At 41.9% G+C, this 25,272-nt stretch overlaps 1 protein-coding gene across 1 annotated transcript in view; it reads right to left on the bottom strand.

The window, feature by feature from the left end:
- Window positions 1-25,272, bottom strand: part of Fstl4 (follistatin like 4) — a 404,387-nt gene that overhangs the window by 307,724 nt on the left and 71,391 nt on the right. The gene's annotated exons all lie outside the window — the stretch shown is intronic.

Here is a 25,272-nt window from a genome sequence, read left to right as displayed (position 1 = left end):
CTGGGATGGCTAGCTGGGAAAGGGCTCCAAGATCAAGCAGATACTAAGTCTCTGCTCAAATATCTGGAGGGAACTGACCCATTGAACAGAGCCTTCTCACATTTACACACATCACTGGGTGCTGAAGGGGCCTGGGAAGTATTTTAGCATCCCTCCTGTAACATGATAGAAGACTTATTTGTTTTGTGCATCCAAGCAAAAGTCAGACATGCGCGTGGAAGCCTACAAGGTTGGGGCACCTGGTAAAGACTCGTGGCAAATTGCAATTACCAGATGCTTCCCCAAATCCAACCCAGGAATCAAACAACCTCCCAGGGTTTCAGTTCAGCTTAAAATGTGCTGTTCATAACATTGACAACTTATATTTGCTTCAGTGAAGCACACTCTTACATGATTTTAAATTCCTTCTGTGACTGAGCACAGGCTCAAATGATTAATCCCGTGTTGGGGATTTGGGGCCTCTGACATGCTGCCAAAGCCAGGCCACTGAAAGTCGCTGTCTCATCCCTTTGAAGTCCTTGAGGCCGCAATGGTCTGTGCCCATCCCTACCTCCCCTAGTAAACATTTTAACTGGATGCAGGATCCTGGAAAAGGAGGACCTAAATCCTGCACTCTCCTATTTTGTTTGATATTCATTTATTCCATCAACCAACATGTGTTTTGTGTCCACTCTGCAGCCTTATCTTACACCTGGCCCACAGGGGCTACAAGGCAAGCTGTCATTTCCTTTTATCACCTCTGTGGGTCATCCACGGGAGCTAGAGGGTGCTTTACTTGGGATAAATATTTGCTTTGCTGCAGGAATAGAGGGATCTCCAAAGAGCCTGTCCTGAGCACTATTTCAAGTTGAAGGTTTAAGGGGCTCTTTTCATCTTATGGGTCTGATTCTCTATCCACCTGTCCCTGTGGCTTCTCCACTTTCTGTGACATTATCTGGCCCTCCCAAATTGAGTCCTCATTTTGCGGAGTCAGGATGTTCATGGCCATCACCCGACTTGTCCCAAGTTCCTTATGCCAGTGCGCCTTATTACTGGGACTGGAGCTCAGATTTACTGAACCCTGGTCTTGGGCTCAGCATACTGCCTGACTTTGTTTCTGAGCAAAGGGTGATGAGCTACCATTGTGGGTTTAATTCCCTTCTCAGAAAAATACCCCTTCCTCATCTTGTCCTCACAGAGTGACCTTAAACACAAAGCTGTGATCCCTAAGGGTCCAGGTCAGAGCAGCCATGACTGGGACTTCACCTCAGCTGCAAAAGTTTCAGTATCAACTCTAGGGGTGTGGTATCATCAGGGGTACAAAGCTCAGCATGCAGAACTGCACAACAATGAAGGTGTTCATTTTCCAAGGTTGCACTCTCGGGCTATTTTTCAAAACAAAAACAAACAAACAAAACCCTGATTAATGTATTAACCTTTGAAGATACAAAAGCCGATAAAATAACCAAACCCATTTTCAAAAGAAGATTTCCTAGTAACCAATTCTGCTCTCTAAACTTTCTGAATAGAGTAAATGATCACATGATAACTTAGCATAAATAAATTCTCCAAAGGAAATTGCCCAGAAGGAAATGAACTGGACACACAGTGGGAAGACATTCAGCCTTCAACATTCCTGTACAACACAGATACCAAGACTCTGGCTTGCCTCATAAAAATATGGGCTCTAACTTGAGTTTGCTTGACATCTAGAAGAGGGAGGAGATAAAAGGGAGAGTCTAACTGCTGTGTCATTTTAGCCAGTTGCAGATGGAACGTGGCCATCAATCACAGTGGGGACTCTGCTCCTGAAGAAGATGAAAAGAGAGGGCAGATTGCCAATAAGTGAGCCCAGGGATGGCTCTAGCCACAGAGGGGGTGTGGTGGGCAGCTGGGGAATGGAAAATATCTTCCAACCAAACCACATGAGGGAAAATGTAGAGCAATTTCTTACAGGCTTTACAATTTTAAGGAAAAAAAAAATCAAAAGCAAGAGTGAACTCTCCTTTGCTGTGGATTGGAGTACAAAATTGATCATGTTTGAAGGAAGGGATAGAGCTTTCTTATTACTGGGTCTATACCAACCACCTTAATCAGCTCAGGCAGTGCGTTGCTATGGGCCTGACCCTCTGGAAGGAGGACAGCACAGTCCTTGAGGAGGTTCTGTATGTTAGATAAGAAACTCAAAGCAGGAGGAAGGAAGGACAGGTATGACCTGAGATCATCCAAGGAGGAGCACTGGATGACATGTATCTCATCAACAGATGAAACAATTCCTGGAAGGGAATCCTGGGAGAGTGTGGTAGGCAGAATTCCAAAAATGCCATGTCCCACCCAATTTCCCATGCCTAAGTTCCCAGAACCAATGAGTATGATGATACACCATTCCTGTGATTAGGTTCTGTTTTGTCATCTGGCACTGTTAAGGTTTGCATTATGTCCTTCAAAAAGAAATGTTGAAGTCCTAACCTCCAGTTCCAGTGAATATCACCTCATTTGGAAATAGAGTCTTTGCAGCTGTAATCAAGATGTGTCAGTTAACTTTCCATCACTGTGACAAAATACCTGGAATAAATGATGGACAAGAAGAAAGTTTCTTTTGGCTCAGTTGCAGAGGTTTCAGTTCAGGCTCACTTGTCTCCATTGCTTTGGGTCTGTGGCAAGACAGTATATCATGGAGGGAAGATGTGATGGAGCAAAAGAGCCCACCTCATGGTGGCTGGAAAGCAAAGGGAAGAGGCAGGGCCCCAATGTCCCCTTCAAGGGCACACTCCTAATGGCCTAACTTTCTCTAACCAGGTCCTACCTATTAAAAGCACTACAGGCTGGTGACCACACCTTGGGGAACATTTAAGATATAAACCATAATACAAGGTGAGACAAAGATATTAGGGTGGGCACTAATCCACTATGATTGGTGTCCTGACATGCAGAAGGAAGTCACCACATACAGACAGGGGCAGAAACTGAAGTGATGTTGCCATGAGCCAAGGAATTCCTGGAGCTTCCAGAAGCTGAGAGGCAAGGGAGAATCCTCGCCTAAAGGTTTTGGCTGGAGAACGACCCAATTGACCCCTTGGTGTTCACATCTAGATTCCAAACTCTGAGAGAATAATTAATTTCCAATGTTTTAAGCACCCTACTTTGTGGCACTTTGCTATGGCAGCTTCAGGAAACTATCAGCACAGTTGACCTTTGTAAGAAAACCCACGAAAACCATGCTGGACACGGGAAATCACATAAGGGAGTTTATTAAGCAAACAGAGTGTCTCCCTGCAGGGTAAGAGAGAAAATGAGGGGAAAAGAGAAAGGGTGTGCACTAGAGAGAGTGGAAAAGTGAGGAGGAGAAAGAAAGTGAGTCAGGGGGAGAGAAAAACAAGAGAAAAAAAGATGGCGGGGTAGCTACTCTGAGGCAGTTGAATTCTGCTGGGCTAACAGGGAACCAATAACGGAGAAGGATACTTGCAAGCTGACTGATGAACCAATAGCTAGCTAGGATGTTCACAGACTGACAAGTAGTTGGGAGGCAGGGATATGGGTGCAGCGGAAAGGGCGGGGAGAGCAGCTTTCAGCCTGACCAGCTAGGTTGTGATGCAGCAGAAAGGCAGGGGAGCAGCTTTGTATTACAACCTTAATATGAGGAGATTGTTCAGGTGGATCTGATCTAATAACATGAGCCTTAAGGGTGAAGGTATTCTCTGACTGGAGACAGAGGAAGAAGCATGAGAAGTGCTTGATGTGTAATTGCTAGTTTGAGGATGGAGGAGGCCATGTGGCTGGAAGGTGTGTGACCTTTAAGAGCAGAAAGTGGTCCCTAGCTAAAAGTCAGCAAGAAAATCCAAATCTTAGGCCTACTCTCATGGGAACTAAATTCTGTCAATGACCTGATGATCTTAGAAATGGACTCTGCCCCCAGAGCCTATGAGTAAGAGCCCAGCCTGGCCAACACCTTGATTTTGGCTTCATGATTCCCTAAGCAAAAAATCTCAGTAAGCCCACAAGACTCATCTGCAGAAACTTGGAGATTATACATTTATATTGTTATGGTGTTAAATTTGTTGTAATTTGTTATAACTGGGATAGAAAATGAATACAGTGACTAAGGAAGTTCAATGTCTCAACATAGTTTGATTCTTCCCTCTTTACCCAAAGGGGCAAGAAAATTAGAATAAAATCAGACTTTGAAGAAAGAAATCGAAATGATCACAGGTAATTTTCCCTTGCACATTACAAGGGGGAAAAACCCTCAAAATGACAGAAGCAATGACAGAGGTTGGTGACAGACAGAGGTACCCTGGTAAATATTTAACAATCCATTCTGGGGCAAAGGAAAGAGCCTCAATTAGCAGTACATGCCAGTTTTTATGTGTGAATGCTCTGACCATGGCCAATCTAAAACAAGAGGTTCACAAAACTCATGAAAACTTAATGATAAACTCTCATGCACCAATATGAGCTGGCGCCAGTACAACACAGAGGTTCAAAAAGCAAAGGGAGAGAAGTCATTTGAAGGACTTCAGGAGGAGTTTGGAGGAAGGAGATGAGGAGGCCCAGCCCCAAGTGCATCCACCTTCCCATGGTGAGCACAGGGCTCTGGCTCTCAGGCCTGACCTAGACCTTCTCTTCGGTTTCAGCCATCTTGCCCTGGACAATTTCAGCCACTTACAACTTCTACCATCCACAGCCAATGACTCTTGAGCCCAGTGCCCATGTGTATTCCAGTCCTGCTTAACCAAGCTGATGTGCTTTCTTCTTTACAATAGGTAAAACCAACTCAACCTGCCGAGTCCATCAATAACCCTAAAAGACCTGGGCCTCTCCCTCAGTTCCCCATTTCATTGTCAAGTGCTCCCCTCCATCCAGATGTGGAAGACAGGAATCCAGGCAGCATTCTTGACACCTCTTTCTTTTTCCATCTAGAACAAGCTGCTATAGCTGGTCAATGTGCCACTCAAACACAGAGAAAGACAGGTCGGGACCTTCTACTTCTTCCATATCCCCTTTTACTCTATTCCAAACCACTGGAGATGCTCAGCTTCTCACAGCCACTCCATAACCCCCATTCTTTATACAGGAACAGTCCTTCAAAGCTGTAAATCTCCTAAACTCACCCCCTGACTAAAGCCCTGTGATGGTTTGCCATTGCTCTTACAAGAAACCCAACATCCTTAACTGGGCAGGAGTCATGGAGTCCTTCCCTGCCTCTCCAGGTGTCTTGTTCCATCCATTTCCTCATGGACTCAGGTCCCCAGAGCTCTTGTCTCCCTCCCACTCTTCTCTCTGGCTCTTTGTCTAGAAAACCTTACTCAGCTCTCAGCGCTTAGCCTTCATACCACTTCCTCAGGGAAGCCTTCCTGATTTCCCCAGACTAAGGTGGGAGGCACTCATGCTGTTCTCCTTCATAGCTCTTTTCACAATTGTAATCAAATAATTGTTAGTATAATAATTTATTTCATGCCTGATCTCCCCCATTGAGTGTGAACTCAGTGAGGAGAAGGATCCTTGTACTACTAGTCGCTGCTGGATCATCATAATACAACAATGGCCTCTTTCTGCAGAGATGAGAATAAATGAATAAATAAATAAATACACGCATACATTTAAAAATAATGATAAATGAAAAATACAGTATTAAGTGAAAAAAATCATGACACAGAATAGAATGTTCTGGAAGACTCCAGTTTTGTGGGGGGAAAATGCATTACGAGAGAATAGGCTGAGGCAGGTGTGGTAGTGGATACCTCTAAATTCAGACAATAGACTGAGGCAAGTGGATCACAAGTTCAAGACAAGCCTAAGCAACTTAGTGAGACCCTGTTTCTAAATAAAATATAAAAAAGGGCTGGGAATGTGGCTCAGTGGTTAAGCAGCTCTGGGTTCAATCCCCAGTATCCCCCCCCAAAAAAAATTCAGAATGATAATGAAGACTATCCTTGGATTATGGGATTATGAATACTTTTTGTCTTCCTCTCTACATATATTTATATGTTCAGATTTTCTACAAAGGGCGTTTATTTTTATAATCATAAGAAATCCCAGAGTGTATTATGTTTTAAACACAGAAGAAAGGGTATCATATCTGAGGTTAAAGAACAGAGGAGGGTCCTGCCCTTCTCCATTCTGCAGTTATCAGCAGGTCACTAAATAAATGAGTGTCCTCACAGCACACCTGTGGCAGCTGTACGTTCTTGTGGGCAGACAGCTGTGTCCCAGAAGTTGCCTGCACCAGCAGGCACCTGAGACAAGATTTTCTTCCTAGAGTCTAACTAGCCCAGATGACAAACAACAAGAGAAGAAAAGCCCTCTTTTCAGTTTCTTCTTAATCAAAGCCCAGGGGAGATTCCTAGCCATTAAGCAGGATTTTTATTTCCATTGGGATGAAGATATTATAGAATAAAATTCTGATTCCTAAGAATGAATTTTTAAAAGAGGGATGCATTCCCTATAGCTGCCTGATCTTTTTTTTTTTTTTTACAAGTAGATGAGAAACTGCAACTGTACCCTCTATGTGATAAATTAAGGTTCCTACTAGCAGATGAAGCAACGGGAAGGTTGTTTATAACATGAATACTCCCGAGGCCTGAAATCACTGCATTGGGGTTGCATATCAACGTGTGGCAGAAACAAATCAGTTGCAAGATAAAATCCAATAAACTACGTTTTTTTCTCAATCTCCATCAAAAAATGCCCATCCTACTTGCCTGGGAATATATTCTTCAAGAGGGTTTACTTAGGGTAAGAGAAGTGCAGAGTCCTGGTCAGTGGGAAACAGGGCTGCCTGCTAATCCCGAGCAAGTGGGAGGGGGTCCCTTGGAATTGGGAAAGGACCTTTAATTTCAGGAAGTCTTCACTGAATGAAAGATCATCACGGTTGTCACTCAAACTTGCCTCTTTGGGAAAATACTGATAATTATTTTGGAAAATATATAAGCTATCTCACTTCATTTGATTATCCAGGGGTTTGTGACATGGTAAACATAAGCGTGCCTGGTTATAAAGTTTTTGTCCATGTGGACCCCTAACTTTAGCCAACAGAGTCTGTTGGAGCCAAAGGTGGAGACTTGTTTAACAAGTGGGTGACCTTGTGCCTTGTGACCTTGTTTAACAAGCAAATGCACAGAAGGGTAACCTTAAGCCATGATTAGTTTCCTACCCACAAGACAGATGAGTTGATTCTATCAACCTGTCACCTTTAAAAGTTGACAGCTCAACCCTAGAGGAATGAAAACAGGGACAGATAAGATTTGATGTGGCAAGCAGGCAGGGGAACAGAAGAGATTGGAAACTCAATTGGGTAGACAAGAGGAGATGGAGAATGAGAACGAAAGTTCTAGTTTCTGATTATCCATTCACTTGGAGAGCTTGTGTGGCTGCTAACCACTTGTGGTTTCAGGGGGTGTGCATCAGCCCAGTGTTATTGTGAGAGCAGATTTGCCAGGAAGGTCTCTGGGGATCTGAGGATTGAGGTCAGGCACAAACAAAGGTGAGAATCAGGTTAAAACAAAGTTGTCCAGGTGTCCGCCTCTGTTCCCAGGTCCCAGAATGGCACCTGGCACAAGGGAGGACATTCAATAAATATTTGTTGGAGGAATAGCTGGCTAGCAGAGTAAATTAGTAGCAAGTATTTCTACAAACTTTGTCTGAAATAAATTGGACTGGGCCTTTAAAAAACAAGCAATACAAATATTAGTTGGTTGTGTTTTTTAATAAAAATGAATGATGCAGCATACAGGACTCACTCTTTAAGCTCTTCCCGACTGGGCTAAAAGAATTTGGCCCCATTGGGTCCTTTCTGAGGCAGCTCAGAATCTGCCTTTGCCATCTTAGTGATCTACTACTGCTTTGTTCTGAAACTAAGTAGAGAAAAAGGCGAGGCATGAATTTCAAAATGTAGACATTTCCCTGCTGTCCTATTGTGTTTCCATCCCTGGGAGTGAGCTTCCTTTAGGCCACAGGAGAGACAGTCCACTTTCCGGGGAAGTCTCTAGCTGGGGTTCTGCCCAAACTGCTGGCCCACCCTCCCATCTCATCTCCCCTGAACTTCTGGACTCTTCCAGAAATGAGTCCTCCCCTTCTTTTCACAAAGCAGGAAAGGCCTGGCAAACCTTCTCCATCATTATCTGCATGTTTGGAGTTTTGCCTTCCCAATTCCTTCTTCTCTGATCTTAATCAAAAAGGGGCCTTGGTGGTCCTAGAGTCTGCTCCTCCTCACCCATTCCCAGCACCCCAAGCACTCTCACAGAGAGACGAGTGGCTCGCTCATCAAGCACCAATATAACCCAAGGAATTTTTAAAAGAGGCTGGGACCACTGAGTTCCCTCTCACTGTTTAGAGAGTGATTGCTTTCAGCTTAGGAATGCAGCTGCTGGAGCTTACGCTTGTTTTCTCCTGGAAACGATTCATTTCCTAACAACAGAGTCCTTCAAGGGAAGGATTGCAATAGCTTCTGGGTTGCTAAACACTAAGTGTTTCATTATGGATGATGGGCTTGATACAATCACGTATGTAAGCAACCAGGAGCACAGAAAAGACAGCATGAAGCTTCTGGTCAGCTTGCCAACCCTGCCTCTTGCCCTAGTCAGGGGCTTCAGGAGTCATGCCCATGTCCACTAACTACAAAGCTCTGGGACAAGAGTCTGGCATAAATTCCAGATGCCATGGCTCAGACATGGTGAGCAGTCAAAAGCTCTCTTCTATTCATTCATACTTAGCAACAGAACTGACATTTGACAGCCCATCATATGCCAGACTCTGGGTCAAGACGTTTATATATGTTACCTTCTTGAATCCTAAAAATAAGCCTATGAGACAGGCACCAATATTATCTCCATTTTCCAGTTGGGGGAACTGAGGCTGAGTGGGGTTAACTAATTTATCTATGGTCACTGAGTTAGTAAGTGTCATGGTTGCCTGGTCCCCAACACTGCTAACCAATAGACACCAGTTTATGTCAACACTCCAGATACAGTGGCTCTACACAAAACCACTTGTTGGCGTCATATATTAACAAAAGTCACTGACTCCAAAGACCCAATGGCAAGCCAAATGAGATCTTGTCTGTTTCTATATAAGAAATTACCTTTCAAGACCCAAAGGTGTATGCCTGAATATTCCCAGGTTCTGCTCAAGTTGTACCTTCCCATCAGCTCTCCATGATTAATTCACCACTCCAGAGTTTATTATTGGACCCACCCAGCAATGCCCTCAGCCCTCTCTGAGAACAGACCACATAGGCTTTCAGGAAGACCAATTTTCCTAGCAGAAGAAAAGCTATAGACTCAGCTCCCTTCCCAGATTTTATCACCTGCTCCAAGAGAATTGAGAGAAAACCAAACATTTTAAAGGCATATAGGAATAAAATGTAATGTGTGTACTGAGGCTACTATCTTCAAAGAGCCCAGGGAGTCCTTTCTGGAAAGTAGGAAGCACTGTGATTCTGTCCCAGGGTCTGCTAGTGTGTTAGCTGGGTGCACCCAAAGCAGGGTCAAAGTTGAAGCTGAAACCTACATTAGGAGGTCTCTGCTGGTCATCTCCTCTGGCTTCAGAAACCATCTGTGACATGGGGACATGAAAGCCAGCAATCTGTCAAAGAAACTCTGGGAGTGATCGCTCCTAGAAGACACTCTATTTTTATTTTCCTTTGTTTTTTGTTTGTTTTGGTCATGCTAGGGATTGAACCCAGGGCCTTGCTTATGCTAGGCAAGTACTCTACCACTGAGCTACATCCTCAGCCCCAGAAGCTATTTTTGGCTTTGTAGTAAGCTGATGTTTCTGTTGCTTGTTCATCTTTCAGCTCCAACTCAGAGTTTTGTGAACTCAATTTCTGGGCCTGAGATACATTCCCTGCAAGTTCCACCAAGGCCAAGGAACATGTTTTCAAGAACACCTGCAGCACAGCAACTAACCCACTTGAACCCACTTGACCTAGACTAGCCTCTCTCTATAGAATGGGTAGATGGACTAGGTCCCTGGTGTAGGATGTGATTAGCTCTCTGGGATTCCAACATCATTTACTAATAACATCACATGGATTGTCTTTCCAACCAGATCTGAAGATCCTAAGGACAAGGACCTAATCTGCTATAGTTGTGCCATGCCCTTCTCTCCTCCTCAGAAGTCAGCAATATTATACCAGTCCTGTCAACTGCTATTCTTACCACACTCAACTCATAGCCCCTTCTAAGGAAAACTGTCTCAGCCACAGATCCAGCTAAAATGGTGATATGTTTTTCATCACTGTGACAGATATCTGAGAAAAACAACTTAGGGAGAAAAGATTTATATTGGCTTACAGTTTTAGAGTCTTCAGTTCAGCATTGGCCAGCTCCATTGCTTTGGCCCAGAAGTGAGGCAGAATATCATGGTGGAAGGGTATAGCAGAGGAAAACTTCTCGGTTCAAGGCAGCCAGGAAGTCTGGAAGTTGGGTGGTAGGGAGGGAGGGAAGAAGGGACCAGGGACAAGATAGTCTCCATGGGCATGCCCCCAATGAACTACTTCCTCCAAGCATGCCCTGCCTGCCTACAGTTTCCACTACCTCTTGTTTAGTAATAAATGGACTATTACTCTCTGAAAGTCCCACCTCTGAACATTGCTGTGTTGGGGACCAAGGTTTTAACATGATTTCTTTGAGAGACACTCTTAAACAAACCATAACTGGTGGCTTCAGACAGCTATCTTTGTACTCCATGACTTTCTTGTGACTATGTCTAACTGGATAAAGGAACACACCTATCCCAGAGACAGAAAATCCACAGATTTTCTGGTGACACATTTCAAAAGGTGCACAGACTGGTTGGATTCTCTGTTTTAGAAATTTAAGTTTAAAAAGAAAGAAAACAACAAATGGGAAGGAACCAGATTGCTCCAGAACTGAGACTTGGAGGAAGCTTTGAGATGATCTTGAGGAAGCCCAGAAACCAGAAGGCATCAGAGGAAACCTGAGATGAAGGATAAGAAGTTACAGGTATTAGGAAGTTGTACAGCAGAGAAAAGAGACAAGACAGAGGGGGATGTCACCAGCTGGCATGGCCATGGTGGCATAAGTTAGGAGATGCAGGAGAAGTGAAGAAATCAGCAAGTGCCAGCTCAGGTGGAACCATAGTATGAAGCATGAGGAACTATAGACTCAGAGGTCTCGGGAGCAAGTGGCTTTGCATTTTGATCCAGTTGTGGTGGTTCCACCAAATTTATGGTTTTCAGCATTCTGCAAGATCCTTGCTTCCCTGGCTATTTTCATTACTCCCCTAGTCACCTCATTAACTGAACTGGGAAGACTTTGATAGTATGAATTCTATAGGACACCCCTGCTGGAGAGGAAGCAGCTGGGCAGACCTGTCTTCCCTTCCAGAGCCTCAAGCCCAGGACACCCTTCTGCTCACCACAGCCTCACCCCTTCCCTGGTGCTGAGGAGCCCTGCTGCTTCTCCCCATGTCTCACTCATCTCTCTGCTGTGTATAGTCTAATGTGCAGCTGAGCTCATTGCTGACTACACAGATCCTTCCACAGCTCAGGGTTTCCATTCTTTAAGTACTGTAGATTTGCAAATGATGCTGGTAGCCAACAACCCCTTGTTAGGAAAGATTATGATCTTATGAAGAGGGCTTGGATCTCAGTTAGATTGAAGATTTGAAGTTTAATATCAACAACTTTCCAATATACTTTTCATTGTTTTCTCATGGGGGTAACCACAGATTGAACTTAGGGGCACTTGACCACTGTGCCACATCCCCAGCCCTATTTTGTATTTTATTTAGAGACAGGGTCTCACTGAATTGCTTAGTGCCTCGCTTTTGCTGAAGCTGGCTTTGAACTTGCCATCCTCCTGCCTCAGCCTCCTGAGCTGCTGGGATTACAGGTGTGGGTCACTGCATCCAGCTCAATTTATTTTTTAACTGAGGAGCTGACAAAGAAAAAAAAATGTGGGTACCTTTTTAATGAATTTTACTTATTGGCTTTTATAATAACATTTGACATTTGATTATATTTCTATATATCCTGAATGGTATTTTAGGCTGCTCACCATATTTTTTAAGCCCTTTTCACTCTGTATCATAAATTATGTGTCATATGCTGTGAACCAATAAATGCATACGTTTGTACACATGTATATTCTAAAATACCTGTACACTCAGAAAGAAGAGCCGCCAGGGGGCTGCAATAGTCTGAGCTGTCAACAGAGGTGGGATTGGATTGGTAAGGTGATGCCAAGGGGCTGAATAAGATTTCCTGCCATCTCATAGATCCCCTCAGAAAGCTGCACCTTTGCTAATGGTGTCCTGTAAATAGCATTTGGCTTTAATTATGCCTAATTTCAATCTATAAGCATGGAGGTTCTTGGTATACTTATATTGACATCATATATACTCCAATAGCATAGAACTGTTTCTTTTCATAAATATGCATTGTTTATTAATTATTTTATGGAGATAAAAGTTGTATCCTTTTGAGAGAGAGAACAATGGTTACCAAGCCATGATACCCTGAATCTCCATCAGTGATCCCAGCAGCAGCAGACACTGTCAACTTCAGTTTGCCCTGTGACCATGTCTACACTCAGCATGGCACAGAAGCAGACAGGGGGCTAGTCTGTGCACTTGGGTAAACACGACTATATAAGGCAAATTCTTCCTATAGAATTCTTCCAGTTCCAGTTCTATGGGATCCAGTGTGAGTGAACCTGACCTAGCTGCCCAAGTACACAGATGGCAAGGACAAGGGCATCCAAGCATCCTGACTACTGGTCCACAGTGAGGGGGAACGGATGACTTCTTTGTGGGTGGACAATAAAATAGATGTGCACCCAGCAGGAGAGCAGGGGCAAAGGGGTGGGGATGGAGATGGGGTGGAGTCTGTACATCTAGACAATAAGAATGCCACCCTGAAGGGTCCTCCCTGAAAACGCTCTATTCTAGGGTTCAGAAGAAAATGTAAGAAAACTTTTCCACTTTAATGGAGTAAGAGACTGCATAGTTATTTTTAGAGAAGCAGAAATCCATAGAGAGAAGAAATGTGAAAAAACAGAGGGTGAATCAAAGACTCAATAGACAAGAATGAAGGAACAACACAAGATCGAATGTGAGGTAGCTTATTGCAAGAGGTAGAAATGTACGTGCATGGCTGACATCTGCTTTCCAAATGTGCAGAAGAGAGGATAGTGGGTAGGGCAGGCAATGGAGTTCCTGTGCCCCCTGATAATTGCACACATTAAGGCTAGAACACATAACTGACAACTAGTAACAATTTTTTCCTAAAGACCAAAGCACAGATTAAAGGTTCTTATCATGTTTTCTCCTGGAACATGTTGAGCACTCTATATCTATACTTACCCAAATAAAACACTGTAATAACAAGGATAAAGTACAAGTGGTTCTAGCAATTTAACAAGAAAGCAAAAGAACAACAGAAAGATTTTTTTTTCAAAAGAAACAAAATCAGGCCTTTCTTAGATTTTTATTCTAGAACACAAAATACTAGAAGATGTTGGGGCAACATATATAGAGTTGTAAAGGAAAAATAATTTGATTTAAGCAGTATGAACATGCGGCTGACTTAATATATTAAAGTATTATATTCTTGAATATGCAACATTCAAAACAACATAATACTCATGCACCCTTCACTCAAAAACACTGTTTTAAAATGCAGTATTAGCATAATTAGCCTAAGAGGAAAAAAACTGTCTCCTGAAACTATGAAAGAACCCTCAGTAGACCCTGCAACCAAAATATAAGAGAAAATCTAAATAAGTATTATTCTGTTAGTTAATAGGATTATAAAATTGTCAACATGTTTTTGAAAGGAAAGACTTAAAAAAATTTTTTTTAGATTAATTTGGTTCTAACTCCCTAATAATGATAGAAAGTAAGAAGTCGTTTAAGGGTAGGGAGAAAAACTTAAAAACAGAAAAAAAGGCAGAAGGGTAACCAAAATGAATTAATATTGGGGTTCAAGAGAGAATATTTCAAAGGATTTGAGAATTAGAGGAAAATAAATTTTAAAGTCTTTAAAATGTTAAAAGGTAACTTGTAAGAGATTTAAAAACAAGAACCATACAATATAAAATACTGAAAGATGGTAAAAAATAGTAAGAGTTCATAAAGCAAAATACAGAAAATAAGGAAAGACAAAGAAAGTAAAAATTTAGAATAAAGAAAGCTAGAAGAAGGAATTCTAATTGTAACACATATAACGAGGTAAGTTAAATCTTCCTGCTATGAAATAAAGGACTCAGACTGGCTCAATAAATAGTCTCCGCCAGTCTATTTTAAAAAGTAAGCAAAACAGACAACACAGAAAGATATAAGAATGGACAAATGTAAATAAGTTTAGAACATAGTATGCACTCAAGAAACATTTGTTGACTAAAAGAGAATCAGAAAAACCTGATAACAAAAAAGCAAGCTTTGCGATAGTAACATCAAAGTAGGTACAAAGGCAAACAGCATTTGAAAATGTTGTGTATTGGAGAGAATTGAGTTACCAAACCTACTTTTCAAAGTGAGCCACCACTGATACAAACATAAGAAAAATAAAATAAAAACTAGCATCTGCAACTCTATCTAGCTCATGAAAAATAACACAAAGAAATACCCCAAGTGTAGCAAATGAAATTCAGTGCTATTGAAACAAAAACGGTAATATACTATGACTAAAGAGGATTTCTTATGAGAGTTCAATAATAATTTATTAGGGAAAAATGAATTCCATATGGACACCAAAAAATAATAACAATAATAACTAATGGCCAATATTTACTGAGAAGTTATTAATAGTCAGTTTTTTGGGGGGGAGGTTCCCAATTATTGAACTGTTTTACCATTGAGCTATATCCCCAGCCCTTTTTATTTTTTCAAGACAGGTTCTTACTGAGGCTGGCCTCCAACTCTTGATTCTTCTGTCTCAGCCTGCCAAATCGCTGGGATTACAGGTGTGTATTGCCACGCCCACCTTATTACACTATTTAAAGGTAAGGAATCAGAAACACAAAAAGGTTAAGTAGGGCTGGAGACATAGCTCAGTGGTAGAGCACTTGTTTAGCATGAATGAGAACCTGGATTCAATCCTAGTTCTGTTAAAAAAAAAAAAAAAAAAAGTAATGTGTTCAAATCCCCACATTTAGAAAGTGGAAATGCCAGACTTTGAACTCAGGAATCTGGCTCTAGAACCCACACTTACACACCCTGCCTGCACAAAGTGCAAAGGTGAGGGAGTACATGTTCCTCTTGACAGATGGAGGAAAGGCACTAGACCAAGTTCAGAAGTCATTCCCAAGGGAAAATTTCTACTGTACAGGAGAATGTGGTACTTGCTCCTCATGATAAAACAACAACCAATATCAGTCTAATGATGAGTCCATCAGTGGCATTTCTTTTACTTCTAGAATTAAGACAAACCCATGTGCTATGTACTACGACTTTATTTTCTGGAAGGTCTAGTCAATGCAATTAGATAAGAAAATAAAACACCAGTCAAAAAACATGGAAAAGGTGGCATGAAAATGATTGTCTTTCCTGAAAAAATCGATAATTCAAAAGGTTACTATTAGAATTTATGAGAAAATTTAGGAAGGTGCTATTCACAATATAGATTAACAGAAAAAATGACAGAAAATATCATGACAAAAAAATGCAATAGACATAAAAAATACAAAATACCTATGAAATGTGCAAAATACATATGAAGAAAATGATGTTTATTGAGAAAAACGAGATTGGAGTAAATGGATAGACTATGTCTCCTGAATGGGAAAATTCAAAGTCTTAAATATTTAACTTTTCTTCACATAAACCTTTAGTGTTAACACAATTACTGTAAATTTCCAATGGGGTTTCTTTTTGGAACATGCCAAAAATTATTTAAACTCGCATGGAAAAAATTTCCAAAATGGTATTTTGAAATGGCAATGTGGTGTGTTTTCTTACTTGCATTAGAATACACTGTAAGACGAGGATTACTAAAACAGTAGGCAATGGGAGTAGGGGCAGACAAAGCTGAAAAATCCAGGAATAAACATGTTAAATAAAAGTGTCACTTCAAAGCAAAGATGAAGGGATGGACATATCCTATTCAAGAGGCATCGGGACAACTAGTTAACAACATGTAAGATAACTGAGTGAAATCTCCAATTCGTGGCAAATATTAAATTTTCAATCAACTAGAAATGTGCAAACTAAAAGCATGATATTACTAAAATAAAATACAGATGAATGTTTATATAATTTTTGGTTTTGTATTAGGGCTCTATAGAGAGTAAGTCTAATAGGATGTGAATGTGCACAGAAAAAGAGAGAGACAGAGAGAGACAGAGAGAGAGAGAGAGAGAGAGAGAGACATTGAGATTGAAAAATTGATTGGTTTAATGGAACTGGCTCATGCCATTCTGGAGGTTGGCAAGTCCAAACTCTATTGGGTAGGCTTGCAGCCTGAAAACACATGGAAGAGCCAATGTTGTAGTTCATGTCCCCAAACATCTACTGGCTGAATTCCTTCTTCCGTAGGAGGAGGTTAATCTTTTTTTCCATTCAGTCCTCCAACTGGTGGGATGAGGTCTGCCCATATTATGGAGGGTCATCTGCTTTCCTCAAAGCTTGCTGATTTAAATATTAATCTCATTTAAATATGCCCTCATAGAAATATCCAGAATAATTTCTGACCAAATATCTGGGTACCACAGCCTGGCTAGCTCAGTCACAATTTGGAAAGCACTTTCTAAGCACATAAACCAATGCAAATACCATAGGGTAATTGAAAAATTTGACTAACTAAACATTTTTAGAAAACTCCTCTGTAAATTCAAACCCACCATTAACAAAATTAAAAGACAAGTGACATACCAGGAAAACTTTTGCAAATGTATGCTAAATGTATGTATGTCTTTAATATATTAAAATGTCATTTTATAATGTAGTAAGAAAAAGAGGTAATATACCAATAGAAACAAAGAAAAGGAAACAGGCTACAGAGAAATCAATACATGTGGCCAATAAACAGATGAAAAAATATTCATTGTCATCAATAATCAAAGAGAGACAAATTAAAACAGTGAAACACCATTTTTGTACTATAAAATTAGTGAAGATTTTTAGAAATATTAATTCCCAGAAAAGGCTAGGTTAGGGGGAAATGACATTAGCTTAAATTTGTGGTGGGAATGTGAATTGAAATAACCTTTGAAAATGGCAATTTGACACTATGCTTCTAAAGATCTAAAATTCTGCAGATGTTCTGCTCTAAATTCTAACAATTTCATTGACTCTATGTTAACAGAAAAAATAGGAATATACGAACATGGAAAAAAGAAGATACTAAATGCTTGCTTTCCTTAACCCATGCATAGGAGAATAATAGCCTGGACAGGATGGAACATATATGCAAATGGTAAAAGTTTTTAATATTGGGATGGTAATTTTAAAATATTTTTTGTGTGCTTTGTTGTGTTTTCCAAATTGACTACAATGCAGATATATTAGTTTGGGAGGAAAGAATTAAAACCTTTCTCAAATCTAAGTTACAAAGGATGCAACAATTCTCTGACCATCACAGCAAGGAAAAAAATTAACAATAATCTTTGCATGTAGTTAGTGCTTTTTGAGTCTTTCATCAGTCCCGTGAGAGACTGGATTATTAGTGTCACTTTAAGATCAAAGTACTGAGATCTCAGGAGATGGTCAAACTTTTGTATAACCAAGCTCTGTGTTCCTGGGTTTGTCAAGTACAGACGAACATCCAACCAAGCAAGGATGCCCCTTCCACCCCCGTCTCTACCCTTCATGCGCTGCGGCTTGTCCTTACCATGAGATGTTCATTCACAGTACTTTCCAAATGCTACCATTTGTTTTGATGTAAAAAACCTACAACATATTTCCTCCCCAGAGCTTCTCTTCTATAAGCTAGAATGTGCCCACCATTTTCTGGACATACAATAACTAAATGGGTACTAACTGTTGCCTATACAGCAACAGTTAGCCCCCCTCCCAGACAAACACACCCCAGACAGGGACTAGGTGTTTTGAGCTCACAACCCAACACCTGGCCCCTGGCTAGGTGCTGATCCAGCCTTAGGAACATGTACAGGGTTATTGCCTGGCAGCTCTCATGGCACCCATTACCAACGTGTGTGCTTATTCTGGTCTACTCACCGCAACCTAGCAATGCAAAGGACAGCCCTGAGGACCAAGTCCATTTCAAGGTGGCAGGACTTCCACATGCCTTTCAGAGAAGGTAATGGCAGTAATAACAGTGGCTGGGCCCTGCTGACATTTTACATGCAATAACTAACTGTACCTTTCCAACCAGATATTATCCCTTCTTGCCCAGCAAGTTGCCTTTTATAGAGAATTTTGTTGTTTAACAAGAATCCTTTCTGCCCTGAGAGGTGTAATCAGGAGCAAGAATTCAAAATAAGTCATCCTTAAGATCTTCTAATCAGAGAGAGGGGGCACAGAGCCTCCGACCCCACCAGTCACATCCATTTCATTTAGGGTCTAATTATAATACTTAGGCAGGAGAAGTGGGTGTTAGCCCTAACAAGGGGAGTCACAGAAGATTAGGAGTAAATTTTGTACAGGAAAAGATTACAGGAAATGACTCGGAGATAAACAAGCCACTAAGGTGGACTGTGGGCACCACTGTGTTTAAAAAAGTAAAACACAGGAAAAGAGCATGGAAGGAAGTAAGCCATACTGAGTTTCCCTATTCTTTTTCCAATTTTTCTTTTCTCATTTTATCCCCTTCTCCTTTCTCCTCCCACTGCCTGCCTTGTTTTCTTTTTGCAGTGTGAATATATTCCTTATGTAAGACCCCAGGATTTGGGGGAAGAGGTAAGCTGAGAATGCCCAGATGGTGTCATGGGACATTGGAACAGAGTTGTGTGCAGTGGAGATGAGAAGGGCCTGTGTCTACCTGCTTCCCTGCCATCCTACGGCCTCTCTTCAACTTCGCCAGCATCTGCTGAGTCAGATTATGTGTGTGCAGAGTGCCACGGGGAACACTAGGAAGGGAACCCCAGGGAGTGCAGCACCCCAGAAGAGAAAACAGCACATTCCTACACTATGGATGTTGAGCACAAGTCCATTGAGGATTCCCCTGCCACATGCATGGTGCTAAGTGTGAAATCAGGGAGCATGTGGGTCTCTGCTATCAGAAAGTATGATGCTCCTGCTGGGTGCAGTGATGAATGCCTATAATCCTAGAAACGAGGGAGGCTGAGGCAGGAGGATCACAAGATCAAGGCCAGTCTGGGCAATTTTGTAATACCCTCAGCAACTTAGTGTGATTCTGTTTCAAAATAAAATTTAAAAAAGGACTGGGGATGTAGCTCAGTGGTAGAGTGCTTGCCTAGCAGGCATAAGGCCCTGGGTTCAATTCCCAGTACTGAAAGAAAAATATCTGCCTGGCATAGTGGTGCACATCTATAATTGCAGCTACTCAGGAGGCTGAGGCAGAAGGATTACAAGTTTGAGACCTGCCTCAGAAATTCAGCTTTAGTAAAACCCTGATTGAAAATGAAAAGGACTGGGGATATAGCTCAGTGCTCAGTGGCAGAGTGCCACTGGTTTCAATCCCCAGTATCACAGTATCAAAAAAAAAAAAAAAAGAAAGAAAGAAAAAGAAAAGAAAATGTGAGACATCATAAACCGATGTGTGTGTCTTCTATATTCTATTCCTTTTATCGCACACAGTAGCACAGAGGAGGTGCCATTTTGGAAAGCAGACAACCAGGTGCTGAGGAGGAGAGGTGGCTACATGAGCTCTGATGGGAGGAGAGGGTAGGTCTCCATCTTTGAAGAGCGGATGTGGAGAAAGAAGTCTGCTCTGGCAGGAAGGACAGGAAACATTGCCCCTGCTTCTTCCTGAAGGGGTACTGGGCAGGGCAAGAGCGGGATTCACTTACTCTGTCTGAAGTTTGTTTTCCCCTCTGTGGAAGGGAACTGCCAATTTTCCCCCGTAGGTCCTCTAAAGACTGCTTTAGTGAAACCACTCCAAGCCCACTCTGAGGCTGAAACTGATCTCAGGGGTGAAATGTGGTCTCTACCTGACCTTAGGCGTAGTCTTTCCTTCTCTGAATTATGGGTGTTCATGTAAAGAGACCCTCAAGGTTTTAATCATCACTTGCTTCTTGCTGAGCCCTGAATCCAGTCCAGTGATCATGTGGAGCCAGTTATTACTGGACTCCCCAGTTACAAATCCCTTCCTCCTTCCTTAAGACTCTCTGGGTTGGATTTTGTTTCCTTGCCATTGGAAATCAACTGATGAAGAATCGTAAGCTCCATGAAGGCAGGAGCTCTGAGTTGTTTGCTACCTACCTTCGGCTCCCGTGTGAGGGCCTGGCATCTAGCTTTCACTCAAAATTGCTAGGAGAGTGTTCTCACCAGGATCACAGTGGCTATGTGAGGTGCCGTATATGTGAACTAGCTGGATTTAACTGCAAGCTCAGGTTTCCTATTAAATTTCCAGAAAATTTTGTCTGCATTCTTCCTTTAGTTACCCCAGAAAACAGTAAATTACCTATTTGCCACAGTCTCCTGGGCATTGGGAGATGCCCACAATATGCTTCAAAGCATCATGTTATACATGATAGATATATGAAAATCTGTCAATTTTAAAAATAAATAAATTTGAATTTTAAAAAGTCTAAGTAGAATCACTGGATGAATATATGAGTAGGACAACAGCATCCCCTTTGTAAATCTGCTGTATTTTAACAGAAAAATGATTCTCAATAAACATTTTCTTTTCCAATTTGTTGCCCATTATCCTATAAAGTCTTTCTAAATTAACTCCCAGAGAGGGATCCTATTAACTCTTTATTTGGCTATTAATGTCTTAGTGGGAATTTTTATTGAAGTTCTTTTCATTGAGAGGCTATGGAGGTACCCATTTTTAATTTATAAGTAAGATGGCTACTGGACATTTTGGACACAAAGGGACTTCACCATCAACTGATCTGGTCTCTTTCCTTCCATAGATGGATTTATAAATTGCAGCATCATCCCAAGAGCTCAGGGCTGCCTTCAATGGCAAAGATGCAGGAACTTTCAAGAGACACTGTGCAAAGTAAATTAGGCCAACTGTTTCCTGGGTCCCAAGAGTTTCCTTTAGGGACATACAGTTGTTAGGGAAATTATCTACAAGGAGCAAGAATCCCCACAGGGTGGGAGGGCAAGAAGAGAGAGGTGGACTGGCAACTATTTGCATGCTAACTATTCGAGACGAGTAGCTGTCAGGACAGGACTACCAAGGGTACAATTCCTTCGCTGGTCTAATTCAGCTTTTCATGGTGCTAAAAATCAAAGTGATTGCTTCTTTGCATCTTTTGCTGAATTTAAGTTCAAGCTTCCTATTAAATTTTCCAAGAAAATTGGTCAACATCCTTCCTTTAACCATCCCAGAAGATAGTAAATTACCTATTTGCCACAATCTCTTGTGTACTGGGATTAAAAAAAAAAAAAAAAAAAAAAAAAAAAAAAGACCCTACATGATTCTTATCGCTTTCCCTCTAAGCATTATTTTCTCTCCCCTAATTCACCCTAGTAGTTTATTTTTGGACCCTTTCCAGTTTTTTCACATCCTGCTTAAATTTTGGAAGCCAAAGCATGACATAATGCTGATGCAGATCTCTCCCCCATGTGGCCTGCAACTGAAACAATTTTCAGGAGCATCTTCTACATTCAATCTTTCAGTGGTGCCACTTTTTAAATTAAGCTAATTGATTATCCAATTGACACATTTTTAGCATGTGTCTGCCCTGGTGGCCCTTCAGAGCTGAGGGGCTTCAACAGGGGCATCCAGAATTCATTCTATGAGCCATGGCTGTCATTAACACAGCACACAACTCAATGGGTCAATGATTTGAAACTCTTAAGTTCCTTGAGAGCAGGGATCACAGAGCTCAGTGTCTGTTAACCCCTCCTTGGGAACTATTAGTTTTGTGTTTTAATCCATTGGGTATGATTAATGTGTCCCAGATTAAATTGTGTTCATCCAAAATTCAAATGATGACAACTCCTAACCCTCAATGTGACTGTATTTGGAGTTAGACTTTTAAGGAGGTAATTAAGGTTAAACGAGGTCATAAAAGTAGGGCCCTCCTGTGATAAGACTGGTGTCCTTATAAGAAGGAGAAGAGACACCAGAGATCTGCCCCCACACCTGAATATCCACAGAGGAAAGGACATAGGAGGGCACATCAAGAAGAAGACCATCTGCACACCAAGGAGAGAGGCCTCAATATAAACCACTCCTGCTGGCACCTTGATCTTAGATTTTCAGCCTCCAGAACTAGAACTAGGAGAAAACCACTTTCTGCTGTTTAAAACACCCAGCCAGTGGTATTTTGTTATGGAAGCCTGAGTAGACTGATATAGAACGCACAAGAGCGAAATCTTAAAGGACTTGCCTCCATGGCTGGAACTGCAAGGGTGGATAAGAGGTAGGAAAGACTAGCTGGGTCAGGTGAGCCATGAACACTGGATAGAGTGGGCTGGATAGAGGATAACTGGTTAAGTTTTCTAACTTGTTCTTTATAGAATATGCATGGGTTTCTAGGTCAGAGAGATCTGGGTCTGAATTCTAGCCATTATGCTGACTATAAAAATGACAGTGGATGTAATTTATGAGTCTTGGTTTGCCCATGTGAAAAGTGAGCGTAATAGCACTGATCAAGTGGTGTTGGTGTGATGATTGAACAGGTTAATATAGGGTGCCTGATACATAACGGGTGCTCCTAACTTCACTGTCAGTCATTCATTCAAAGGTATTCTAGGTACCCTAGAGTCAGGGGTATCCAAGTCTGATGGCAATTTCTCTTTTGCAGCTCACAATCTAGTTCACTAGACAGAAAGTAAACAATAAATAAAACCATTTGAGATAGTGATAATTGCTCTGAAGTTGCCATGGAGGAAAGAGGGAGCTTCGTGAGATGGGCCAGCCAGTCATGGCCTCTCTAGGGGAAATTGACACCTGCAAGGACACTAGGTGGTAAGAGAGTAGCAGCCACAGGCTATCTGAAGACAGACTATCTAGGCAAAGACCCAAGGTGGGATGAAGTTTGTTCCACTGAAGGGTCAGAAAAGGGCAAGTCAATGTGCGTGGAGCATGGGGACTCAGGACAGAAGCTGCAAGGGTGAGATCATGAAGGGCACGTAGGCCTTGGGAGAAATGGATTTTATCTTTAGCATAGTGGGAGATCATTAAGGGTTTAAGAAAAATCATTATCATTACTCTTGGTTTTCAAGACAAAGGGAAAGGTTTTACGATGCCTGAAGGGTGAAAGATTTGAGTCACAGTCTCTGAAAATGCAAGGGAAAAAGTTCAGAGATGTCAATTCCAAGGAGTCCATGGGAAGGCACCACTTGTGGCCACACCTGGTTATAGAAGGTTGTCATTTGGGGAATAGAGGGCAACAGGGGAACTGTGAACTTGAACTTCCTCCAACCCACATCTCTTTAAACCAGCACTTGCAATACTATCTGGCCCATAGAGGACCCTCCAGAAACGCCAGGTGGGTTACATGATGTGGCAGTGAGTCAGACATAATTAACTGAACGTGGGAAGGTCACACTCCCCACCACAGGTTCCACAAGCATGTTGTCTGTCCCCTCTGTGCTGCTAGGCTTGTGGAGGATGTCACCCATTTGGGCACCCACTTGGACCCTCTGGTGAAGATTATATTTCAGGACTACATTTGACCTCACTGAACTCAGACCTACTTGAAACCCTTGCTAATTAGCTCTTGCTAATTTGTATATAAAGGTAAGGAATCTTTGAATCACTAGCCTCAAGGATCTAAAAGATCGTTGAGACTTCACCTTTTTACTGTGCTGTGTAGTCTTTCCAACCTAAGGGAGCAATGGGGCTGCAGCCTTTCCACTGTTCTGGCAAATGGGCCCAGGGTGGATATGTGGGCTCGATGTCTCAAGGACTTTCATTAATTATCTATCCCTTTGGTGAAAAAATGCAAATGATGCTTGGCAGCCATTTAGATCTCCATGTGAATTAGCTTATCCTGCACATTCTACCCCAAACAGAGCCGCTGGAGTGGGATGCCCCTCCTCCTCTTTGCCTTGCCGCTGTCCATTCTGCTTGACCAGTGCCTGGCCCCCAGAGAACTGAGAAGCAGCAGAGCTCCCTTCCAAGGCAGCTGCTTTGTTTCACAGTGTAAATGAAGACATGCTTAGGGGGAATTAGAGCAAGCTAAATTAGGAGCATTGAAAACATCCTGCCCAGTAATGCTCCCCAGCTCTGAATCCATAGCTTTCCCATTTGGTGGTGAATGGGGGAAATTTTTTATTCACTTTAAGCAATCTCCTCACGGTCTCCACTCTCCTGAGACTGGCAAACAATCATCAGTAACCATCCCGGCCTTGGCAATGATTCTGTCCTCACTAACAAGCTCTGTCTCAGCTGTGTAATTGCCAGTTAAAGAGTACCTCGTCCTAATTAACCTCTTCAGAGAATGAAAATAAAAGCATCAAGAATTTCAGAGTCCACAGGACCTGTGCACAACTCTTTGTCACACAAATGAGGAAATTGAGTCTTATGAGAGGACCTGAGGGCATGGGGCCCATCCGAGGAGCACCTGGATCTTTAGGTTGACTCTTATGACTCCAGTTTACTCCATCAGCAAGTAGGAACTATCCATATTCTCCTAACTCTTTATCCCTTCAAATAAGTCAGTTGAAGATGTGTTAATTGAGCATATATTTCATGCTCAGTACCATGCTGGGCACTAGGGTCTGGGGATGACATAATATCTTGCTCACAATTTCAGTAACTATCCACTAAGTGCCTATCATATGCCACCCACAGGGAGGGCACTGGTATTAATAGCAAGAGAAAACAGACTAAAACAGATACTTATCAGAGTATTGAACATATTCAATGAGGTGATATTCATGAAGGACAGTCTCACCTGTGGCCCATAAAGAATGATGGATACACTGTAGCTGCATTTGTTCATTCACCATATAGCCAGGGAGATGAAGTCACCCATGGAAATAAGGGACTGGCCTCATTGTCAAGCACTGGATGAGTGATGAAGAGAAGGCAGGTGGATAGAGAGGGAACAGAGAAGTCTGTGCACAGATGGAAACTTAGCTCGGTCATGGAGGAGGAAGAGAATTTATTCAGACAGGAAAAGCCCAAGTCTTAGTTAATTTTTTGTTGTTGTAATAATATCACAAACTGGGTAATTTATAAAGAAAAGACTCAATTGGTTTGTAATTCTGGAGACTGGAAATCCAAGAGGATGCTGCTGGCATCTGGTAAAGGCCTTTGTGCCACGTTATCCATGG

Source organism: Sciurus carolinensis, chromosome 6 (assembly GCF_902686445.1).
Source record: "Sciurus carolinensis chromosome 6, mSciCar1.2, whole genome shotgun sequence".
Taxonomy (NCBI): Eukaryota; Metazoa; Chordata; class Mammalia; order Rodentia; family Sciuridae; genus Sciurus; species Sciurus carolinensis.
Note: the sequence above shows the minus strand (reverse complement) of the source record. Positions and strands in the feature narration are given on the sequence as shown.